Below are 11462 nucleotides of genomic sequence, written 5' to 3'. Positions count from 1 at the left end.
AATGGCAAATAAATGGTATAATAATATAATGTGATTATAACTAGAAACTTTGTGGGGACAGAGACAGGAGTGCAGTTTCCAGGCTCTCAGCCTGGCTTGGGTAGTAGATGGCCGTAAGCTGTGACTAGTTGGCCATCAGCTGTTACCGGTTAGCCATTAGCCACTGATATAACTGCCATGGCTAAGCTATCAAGCACGGACTACAGTTAGCAAGTGGGGTCGGTTGGCAGCGAAGTGGTCGGCAGGTTGCAGATCGTGTGGCTCCTGCTTCCTGTGTCTCCAACCCAGCTGCCAGCGAGACTATAGCGGTCTGACTCCCCTATCTATGGCTCCGTGGGTGTTCCTTTTTGGGCTCACCATGTCCTGCGTTCTTATGCAGGGAGTGGGACCAGAGACCCTGCATGACAGACCCTGCATGATAGCCTGGTCTTTATAATGACTGTATAGAAAATAAATAAATAATTGGATGCAATTACAGGATGAGTAGGGTAGTGGATTATTAATGTATTGCAAACATCTTAAAAACCCTCTTTCCCCATCATTCCTCAAAGACTGCACTCCCTCCTCCCAACCAAAGTGTCTACCAGAAAATTCTATACACCTGGCTGACCATTCCTTCCTCCACCCTGCGTCTCCCTCACATAATCTTTTTTCTTTCGAAAACCAATCCTTGTCATTTCCAAATTAGATTGTGTGTTTTTTTCCAGCTCTCTCTAAACCTGATCCCGGTTCTGCATAACCAAATCCAGGAGCAGAGCTGGCTGACTCAGAATTTCCCTTAGATGGAAGGTGAGGGTGGGGGATACTGGAAAAAGAATCCCCACACAGATCAAGACAGTTTCAAAAAGTACTAATTTTATATCTTTGTTCTTAATCATGTCAGGGTGCCTGCTATTGTAATTATCAGTAATTATCATAATCATGAACTGGGAGGGTGTGACAGTCACTGGCAAAGGAAGAATGTTATAAGCAAAGAGTCCAGGCTCTGGATTCCTGTTCAAAAACAACTGCCCACAGTGGGCTGGACCCTTTTAATGTTCCTCAACAGTCACTGAAAAATGTATCAAACTTCTGCTCAAGGGCCACTACTCCAAAAACAAGCCAAACCTGCATGCTCCCTCTAGTCTTTTCCCTCCACATGGAGGCCGAGGAGTCTTAATTTGTTCAAAGTCACACAGTAGAGCTGAAACTAGAACCCTGGTGTTCAGGTTCCTGGGCTCTTTAACACCCTCTGGTATGTAAATTACTCATTCATATAACATGAATATATGCTGAGAAATTACATGGTATACTCCTTGGAGTTTCCATGGCTCAGACGTTTCTCAAAATGGCTGGCAAAAGTTAAAGTGGCTGGATGGTGACATAAATCTTACGGCTTTATAAAAGGCAGTAAAACTGGTCATTACAATAATTGGCGGACATATATACAATATATGCGTTTTTGAAATGAAACCATGTAAGCTATTTCTTTTGCGAGGACACAAATACTGTCTATCTATCAATCATTTGTATATGTATATGCCTATATATAGTTTTTTTGTTTTGTTTTACAGCAGTGTCCAAGTTACTGGTATTCAATGCAGAATTTTAGAATAGGACTTCTCTGATTGTTTCCATAGGAACAATGTTATAATTGGGCAATGTGTTCTTGACCAACGGCTGTACACACATCCTTCATTCAGTGATTGACAGGTATTATATTGTAGTGGTTAAAACTGGTTATTGACTCTGGCCACACAGCCCCAAATTGAATCTTAATGTCTTACGTAACTGTTCTGTGTCTTGGTTTCCCCGTGCAAAAAGGGGAAGATGTGGTACCCTCTTGATAGGATTGTTGTGAGGATTCAATGCATTAAAACATATAAAATACTTAGAAAAGTGCTTGGCAAGGACCCAGTTTCCAGTTTTGGGGAGATTATAAGTAAAGTCTTCTATAATAATATGTGTACAGGTCCTTGTGTAAAAATAAAATTTTTACATTTGAAATAAAAATTTTCACTTTTCTTGGGTAATAACTTAGGAATGAAGTGTATGTTTAGCTCATAAGGAACTTTACAAGAAACTGCAAAAGTATGTTCCCATGTGGTTGTACCATTTTACATGAGACTGCCAATATATAACAGTTCCAGTTGCTGTGTATCTTCGCCAGTACTTTTTAAAAAATTGAGCCATTCTAGTAGCTATGTACAGTATTGTGGTTTAAATTTGCATTTCCCTAATGACTAATGATGTTGAGCATCTTTTCATGGTCTTATTTGCCAATCATATATCCTTTTTGGTGAAGAATCTTCCATTTTTTTCCCCATTTAAAAAATTGATTTTTGACTTTTGAGAGTTTTATATATCTGGATACAACTCCTTTGTTAGATAAGCCACTTGCATATATCTTCTCCCAGTCTGTGGCTTGTCTTTTCATTCTGTTAGTCTTCTGCAGAGAAAAAGTTTTTAAAATTTTGATGGAGTCCAATTTGACAATTTTTCTTTAACGCTTTTGGTGTCATAGTTAAGAAATCTTTGCTTAATCCAAGGTCACAGAAATGTCCTCCTGTATTTTTTTCCTAGAAGTTTTATATTCTTAGGTTTTGCATTTAGATCTATGCTCTATTTTGAATTAATTTCCTATAATGGATTGAGACATAGATCAAAGTGGTTTTTCTTACCCCACACATGGATTCCAGTTATTCCACCACCATTTGTTAAAGAGACTATTCTTTTTTTGAATTCCACTTATGTCAAAAATTGACCATATTAGTGTAGGTCTCTTTCTGGACTGTCTTTTCTGCCTCATTGATCTATGTGTACATTTTCGATCTTTTAGCCCAGGGTTTGGCAAACTTTTTCTATAAAGAGCAGATAGCAAATTTTTAGGCTTTGCATGCTAACAGGCAAAATTGAGGATATCATGTAGATACTTGTTATATAAGAGACAAAACAAGTTTCCACAAAATTTTTATTAGTAAAATTCAATATAATAATCGAATACAATTTTTTTGGTAATATATATCTACTAATGAGGAAAATGGAGTTCTTTTTTATGGGATAACTTATTGCTTAGCTGGGGTTCAAAGACAGTGTTCCCTACCATCAAAACTGATAGTAAATGTTCAGCTATTAATGCTGATCTATAATGCGATTTTGTATCTTTCTTTCCTTCCTTCCTTCCTTCCTTCCTTCCTTCCTTCCTTCCTTCCTTCCTTCCTTCCTTCTTTCTTTCTTTCGTAATTTTTATTGGGGAACAGTGTGTTTTTCCAGGACCCATCAGCTCCAAGTCAAGTCATTGTTTTCAATCTAGTTGTAGAAGGCGCAGCTCACTGGCCCATGTGGGAATCGAACTGATGACCTTGGTGTTATGAGCACTGCACTCTAACCAACTGAACCAACCGACCGCGCTGAGATTTTGTGTATTTCACCATGAAGATATATTGATTGAGTCAATTTATGGCTTGAAAAGCATTGATAGAATTCTATTAGAGTCCTCTCTTGATATTTATCATTTAGAAAGTCATAATGTTATAGGTTAATCATATCCAATTGAAGGTTATGTGGAAACTCCTCAATTGCACATTTAAATGGATTTTGAAATATCAAAATTTTCATTGCAGTTACATCAAGGTCTGAAAAAAAATGCTGCTGGAACTAGTTTGAGCTTGGAAGATATATCAGCTGCAAATTTGTGTGAAATGGAGATTTCACTTCTTGTTTTAGCTTTTGACAGCATGCCATTGCTTAAAGCAGCTTGCCATTACTTATTATTCAAATGTTGGTTGCCATCAAAATGACTGTACCACAGTATAAGTTTCACAAATAAGTACTGCAAAAGCCGACTTCAAAAGCTATTTGATGTTCAGTAATAGTGGCTGAGGGCAGTTCTTCCAGCCCTTGAAAGTTCTCAAAACCATTTTTTGTTTGCAGGTTGTAGAAAATCAGGTAGTAGGCTGGACTTGGCCCATGGGCTATAGTTTGCCTGCTTATACTTCAGCAATACCATATAGTCTTGATTAGTGTAGCTTTGTAATAACTCTTGAAACAAGGTAGTATGTATGAGTCCTCCAGTTTTGTTCCCTTTTCAAAATGATTTTGCCTGTTCTAATCCCTTTGCCATTTCATATAGATTTTAGAATTAGTTTTCTTCCTCCCACCACCACATCAAAATTACAACTAAATTATAGAGCAATTATTGAGAACCATGTGGGAACTAGCTGAACAGAAGTCCTATAACTAAGAATATAAAGAATGAACCACAAAACAGGTAGGAAGGGTGGAGACTTGGATCTGGCAGGTCTCACACCCATGGTGTGGTGAATAAGACTCAGGAGAGATATCTTAGCTGCAGAGGTTGCCCCTGAAGAATGAGGAGGGTCCCAGCCTGACACCTGGCTCCCCAGCCTGGGGCACCATTGCTGGGAAGATGAAATCCCATAATATCTGTGAAGACCACCAGGGATTGCATCTGAGTGAGATGGAGGGCTGCTGGAGTCTTAGGTGTACCTCTTGAGGAGCCTGCACATGGACTCACTCACTCACAAACTCACTTGCTCCAAGCTCCAGCACAGGGGAAGCAGCTTAAAAAGTGCCAGGGACGTAGGGGAGAGGGGCAAGAGCTAGAGGGGCAGGTATCAGGTAAGCTCTCTCTACGATGGAAGCGTTGTCAGGTGCCATTGTCCCTTTGTTGAGCCCTCCCCCATCCAGCCCATAGGTGCAGGCAGGCATCAAATCTGAGCTCTCTTCTAACCTGGCTAACATTGCTGTGCCCCACCCCACCCCCCGCCTTAATGATTCCCTGAGACCCCACCCCACCCAACTCACGTACCTGGCCCAAGCCATTAACAGTTACTTTTCCATATAAGTGGCCTGCCTCAACTTGTGCTACAGACTTTTGTAAAATCTCTCAAAGGGCGACAAACCCCAAATGAGCAGCATCTGGCCTTAGTGTGCCCTCTCCTTTTTGCTAAGCAGCCACAAGCCCAGCACAGTCAGTGTCAACTTGCATTGTAATTCCCAGCAGATGACCCCATGTCTGGCATAAGCAGCAGCCAGCATTGGCTTGGAATGCAGTTACAAGTAAGGGGCCACAAACCTGGTACAAATGGTCAATGAGGAAAATGGAGTTTTTTTTTATGGTCCCAACTGTGCAGACCAATTAGATAAAGGTACCTCTCCGAATGGACCAATTAGCAAAAAAAAATTCTTTCTTACTTACAGTTGACCCAGCTTTGTGCCAGGATGAATGGAGTTCAGACTGGATCTCCTCTTGGCCAGGTGCCCTTATGGCGGGAACAGCCCTCACAATGACCCAATGACTCTGGGTTAACATTTCCAGAACAATGTTAGAAAACAATGTTGCAGCTGGCATTCTAGTCTTGGTTCTGCCTTAACTGAATTCTGCTATTAGTCACCAGAAAATATCTTTGCTTTTGATTAGAGATATATATTTTTAAACATTTTTTATTGGGGAATACTGGGGAACAGTGTGTTTCTCCAGGGCCCATCAGCTCCAAGTCGCTGTCCTTCAATCCAGTTGTGGAGGGCGCAGCTCAGCTCCAAGTTTTCAATCTTAGTTGCGGGGGGGGGCACGCAGCCCACCATCCCGTGCGGGAATTAAACTGGCAACCTTGTTGTTCAGAGCTTGCGCTCTAACCAACTGAGCCATCCGGATGCCCTATATATTTTTTAAGTATGTTATAAACAAGTCTTTTTCTAAGGTTTTGGGTGTTTTCTGTTTTTTTTTAAGATCCAGAAATAGATGGTGAATTTTATCAAATGCCCTTTGGAATTCATTAACATAGTAATATGTTTTTAATCCTTTGACCGAACAATATGGTAAATTATACATAATAGTGAAAATATTGAATCATTCCTATATTTCTGCGATGAATTTTCCACTTGCTCATGGTGTACTATTCCTTTAATGCACTTCTGGATTCTATGTGTTATCAAGGACTTTTATGTCTTCAGTGAGAATGGGTTTTAGTTTTTAAATCTATCATTGTCAGATTTTGGTATCACTGTTATGCTAACCTGATTTTTAAATATTGGAGGTTTTCTATCTCTATGGATCAGAATGATCTATTGCTTGTAGTTTAGAACAACTCACCCCTTTGAGTTATTTGCACTTGCACTGCTTTGAGGTATCTCTGACAACTTTCTCAATTTCTTCACAATTTATTTGAAGAAATATTTAGACTTTTAGAAAACTCCCTTCCTTTATTAAGTTGATGATATCTATTTTCCTAAATAATCAACCTACCCCAGGCAGGTTGAAAAATTTGTATTTGCAGAGACTTACAAAAAGCAGTTAGGTTTCTAGGCATCATCAGTTATTCTTAGTTAACCTGTCACTCTGTTGGCTCCCTTTTTGTGTTGACTGAATGTACTAGTGAATTGTTTATTTTAGAAATTTTATTTCCCTACTTAGCAGTGCTTCTTTTCCCTTTTCTAATTCAAACTTTCTGCTATAAAACCATGTGTTGCTAAGAAATTTAGAGTTAAGAAAACTTATTACAGAGACAATTCTTTCAATGGAAAAGGGCTGTCGTAGACTGGAGGTCATCACATGTGTCGTAACAACGGTCCTTTTCTTGCCAGAATCTCAACCATGGTATTTTAGAAATACCTGTAAACATGTAGCTACATAAACTGAGCATTTGATTATATCTAGCTTTTACTTAGGAGATACCGCTTTTCTTTCCTGTCATGCGAATGATAGTTTTGAAGTATCATTTGCATACTTAACATCCCTGATCGTGGTTGCTAGCGATGCTAGTGACCATAAGAAGTTCTTACAGCTGTGAAGCTGCACAGCTAGTTTCCTGAACCAGTTTAACCAGTGATGGTCTGTGTAATTAAAAAAAAAAAAATCATCCATATACATAATTAACTGATTTTTAATTTATGTGGGTTTCTAAATTCTAATTTAATAGTGAAAGGGTTTAGGATTATGATTTTACTCATCAACATAATTTTTTTAAAATAGACTATTTTTTAGAGCAGTATTTGGTTCACAGAAGAATTGACGGGAAGGTACAGATGTTCTCCATATACCCCTCGCCACCTTATAGGCACAGCCTGTCCTATGATCAACATCCTGCACCAGAGCGGTGCATTTGTTACCATCCATTGTGACATTGACACATCACTATTCCCCAACGTTTATAGCTTACAATAGGGTTCACTACTAGTGTTGTACATTCAGTGGGTTTTGACAAATATGTACTGATGTGTATCCATCATACACAAGTTTCACTGCCCTAAAAATCCCATGCTCTACTTTTATCCTTCCCTCCCCAACAACCCCTGGCAACTACTGATTCTTTCACTGTCTCCATAGTTTTGCCTTTTCCAGAATGTCTTATCATTGAAACCATACAGTGTATAGCCTTTTCAGACTGGCTTCTTTCACTTAGTAACATGCATTAAAGTTTCTTCCATGTCTTTTCATGGCTCATTTCTTTTTAGTGCTAAATATTTCATTGTCTAGATATACCAGTTTATTTATCCTTTTCCCTATTGAAGGACATCTTGGTGGCTTCCAAGTTTTTGGCAATTAGGAATAAAGCGGTTATAAACATCCATGTACAGGTTTTCGTGTGGACATTGTTTTTGGGACCTCAGGGGCCAAGGCTTCTAGAAGCAATAAACTGAGGGCATGAGAGGCCTTATCTATGGTAAGAGACAGAACTCTATGGCTGCCACGCAGGCTTAAGTCCTTTGGTTGGATAGAATATCTGGTTTTAGTTCCTAGCCTAGGGAACCAACATAATGTAAACCAATGGGCAGCCAACTGATATTATATTGGAATTTTATTTCCAGAGGTGGGAAACATTTAATAAGCAAAGTCCTGTAATTACCCAACCCCTAAGATAACTTCCCAAAACCATACCAATAGGAAGTGGGCCACAACAGCACTGCAGCTCAGAAGGGCAATCGCCTCCAATTCCCTTCTCGTGAAGGGCTGTGAAAGATGGCAGATACAACCAGTCTCCCTCTTCCAACGTATGTTGGATGACTTGGGTGGTTATATTCTCATTTTTGAGCCCCAAGTACAGACCCCGGGGAGTCACATCTAGACCAGGACCAGAGGAATGCACATCGCCCAGAGCCTAGCCTTGATCTAGATGCAGAACCCGTCCAAACCTAGATCTTCTTTTGGAGAGGGAGCAAGTGTGTTTTATATTGTTCATAGATGGTTTATTATATTAGGCAGAGAAGTTTTTAAATGTTATATACAGGATTCCTTTTTTTCTGGGCAGCAAAGGAGATAGGTTTCCCTCCCTTCTGCTGGTAATAGAAATCTTCATGTATGTACATGTGTGTGGGGGTAACCATTTCATATGGTTCAGACCCCTTCTCCCCATTTTTCTAGCTCTCCTCCCACACGCCACCAAGCGAAGCCAGAGTCTTCTTGGGAGTTTTGCTGGAAGGAGACATACTTTCTCTGGGATTTTTTATATAAGCCTAGAGCTCCTGTTTAGAGACTGCTTGACAAGACGACACAGAGGAAAGTAAAATTGAGAGACAAACACTGATTCCCTGATTACATTATTTGAACACTTGGACAGCTATTTCTATAGGTTATTCCACTTTGGACTTCCAGTTATGTGAGCAATAAATCCTTCTTCTGTTGGTTTTGTTTTTGTTTTGTTTGGGCTTAAGCTAGGTTGAGTTGGACTTCTGTTACTTGTAAATGACAATTCCTGTGTGGTAGATCAATTTAATTTCATGACTTGGACTACGCTGGTAGCAGAGATAAGGAAAGAAATGATATTCACATAACACAACTGGCCATTTTAAAGTGTGCGATTCAGTGATACTTACTGTAGTCACAATGCTGTTCCTTTAGATTCTTATGTGCAACATCAGAGATGCTTTAACTAGAGAAAAAATAGTTTTCTTTCCTCAACGGAAAAATGTTTTTCTGGAAATTAAAATATCATTGTAGTAGTATCTAAAAATTAAAGCATATATTACACTTGGGAAATAAAGAGTGAAAAGAGAAGGAACTTGCTGCTATACAAAGTATTTTTCTTTCCTCTGATTTTTTCTACTCCGAGACATGCCCCATCAAGTTGCCTTTCTCTCTCCAGCAGGATCACTCTGGACCCTCTAAAAAGTGCCCTCAGCTCGTCCTTTGCCAGGTAGTTCTCTCCTTCCCTTCTCAGCCAAGCTCTGGGAATGTGGTATCTAACGTCCCTAACCACATTTCCTACCTCCTATTGCCACTCACCCAAAATTACAGCATCATCACATCCTTGGCTGCCACACCCACTAGTTTCTCCCTTTTTCCATGTGACTGTTCAGTGACATTTCACAATATCCCCTGCGGCCTTCTGATGAAAGCCCCTCCTGTGGCCTCTCCCCATTGCATTTGGCTCTGTCCCTCTGTGGCCCCTTCTCTGTCTTCTCTGAAGTCTCCTCTTTTCTTTCTGAATGGAGGGATTCTTCAGGCTCCCAGTCTACTTCACATTCCTTACTCTATCCTCTGCCCCCTGACACACTTGAATTCCTTTCTCATTCACCCCCAGGCCTTCAGCTACCATCTTGTTCCAGCTAGGATCTTCCCTGAGCTCCCAACAATTTAGATTTTTTCAGTGAGTCCTCCCACCTTCCTGAAGCCCAGTGGGAAATGGGCCCCTTATCACCCCGCTGGGTCGGAGGGGCTCTTACTGCCAGGGCAGTGGGTGGGGGCTAGGGAAGGTGTAGCTGCAACGTAGCCACGAGAACACGTTTCTTGAAAAATAAAACTTTATGTCTTCAAAATCATATGTTTAAAATTTTACTTAATATCAAACAAGATAAAAAATAATTTGCCAGAAAATTTGAAATGTGCACCATAATGAATAAAAATCCATCTTGAGCCATTGTTAAAAAAAAATAAAAAATAAAAAATATAACTTTACCTCTGAATAAATAAAAGTGATAAGGGAGGACATAAAGAACAAGTCAACCGAGTGAGTGACCAGGGAACTCCTTGATGTATCACAGGGAAGTTAGAGCGGTGGATAACAACAGACTTGCTCATTGGTGTATCCAGTGTATTAGTGTCATCAAGGTGCTCCCAAAATCTAACACTGAAAAGAGTGCACTTTTCTGCCTTGGGGGAGACCTGTAATGAAGCAAGAGTGCAGGGGAAGAAGACAACAAAGTAACGAATTGGGAAGCAGTTACCAATGGAAACAGGTATGAGGAAGGATGAGAAACCGGGAGGGGTCTTCCATGGATTCCTCCCAGTCCTTTTGTGTGGGAATGTGGGACATCTAGGCAGCAGGCCTCAGCTCTATTCACTCAGCTTCCTGTACAAATCCCCTACCCCCTACCCCACCCCCAACTTCCAGGGCCTTCGCCCCTTGTCATTTGGGGACCACTGAGACTCTCACATCCTGCGTTGTGATCATCCACCTCCTCAGTTCTCCACCTCTTGCTCCAGACTGGCATAGAGCATTGTCACCACGGGGTTCAGTGAGTACAGAGGAGAGATGAACGAGAGGGGTTTGAGCCATAACCCAGATTCCCTAGCTTCTCCAGGAAAAGCCGCTCTGTCCTCCACCAAACACTTCTCCCAGGAGATTCCATTTTTTTCATTGTCAAAATGTCTCATGAAAGAGGTGGGATGTGAGCTGGTTCCTGAAAAACAGGCGGGGTAGTCATTGCCTGGTATCTGAACGAACAGAATGCTCAGCAGCAGCCCGTAAAGCAAACAGGTGCGCAGTTCTCTTTTAGGAAGAGCTCCCAGGTAGCACTGAGGAGGAGATATTGGGGACAGACTTGGGAAGATATCTGGTCAAAGGAGAGGGTTAGGGCTTGCCCCGGGGCAGAGACGATGTAAGCGTCCTGAGTAAGCCACGTTCCTCGGGACGACGGGGCAAAACGTGATGGCTGAGTCAAAGATTTCGAGCCCAGGTCTCAAACTCCACTTTCTACAATTACAATTTATGCAAACAGTGGTTGGCCCGGAACAAGGGGTCTCCTCGCTTGAAGCACGGGTAGGATGCAGGGTGTGCGGCCTCCGAGTGAGGGCCGAAGGTCAGGGGCCGCCTGGGTATCCCTGACCTGCGGTACCTGTGGGTGTCCAGTTGCGCCGCGCCCTCCGCCAAGACCCCGCACCCGGAGGCGCGGCCGGTACGACAGACCTTCACTGACAAGCCACTGGGCGCCGTGGCTTCCGATGGCAGGGACCTCTGACGCCGAGTCAACAGCGAGGCCCAAACCCGGAACAGCCCGAGCCCACGCGGGCCTTTTCGACTAAAGAAGCCCCAACCCGGGAGCCTGAGCCGCTCTCCTCCAAGACCCCCGACCCTGGCGTGGAAGGCGGGGCATCCTCGTGGTCTCCACCAATCAAAGACCGGTGTTCGAATTCGCGTCCTGGCGCGGCCAATAGCGTGAGCCTCGAGCCCGTGGTTAGGGCGGGGCGGAGGGCGGGGCCTGATGCACCCGCGGCGCGCGCCCCCCCGGATCGGCCAATGGGA

Source organism: Rhinolophus sinicus, chromosome 10, assembly GCF_057876585.1.
Source record: "Rhinolophus sinicus isolate RSI-liver-muscle chromosome 10, RSI-T2T, whole genome shotgun sequence".
Classification (NCBI taxonomy): Eukaryota; Metazoa; Chordata; class Mammalia; order Chiroptera; family Rhinolophidae; genus Rhinolophus; species Rhinolophus sinicus.
This window is presented reverse-complemented; position numbering follows the sequence as displayed.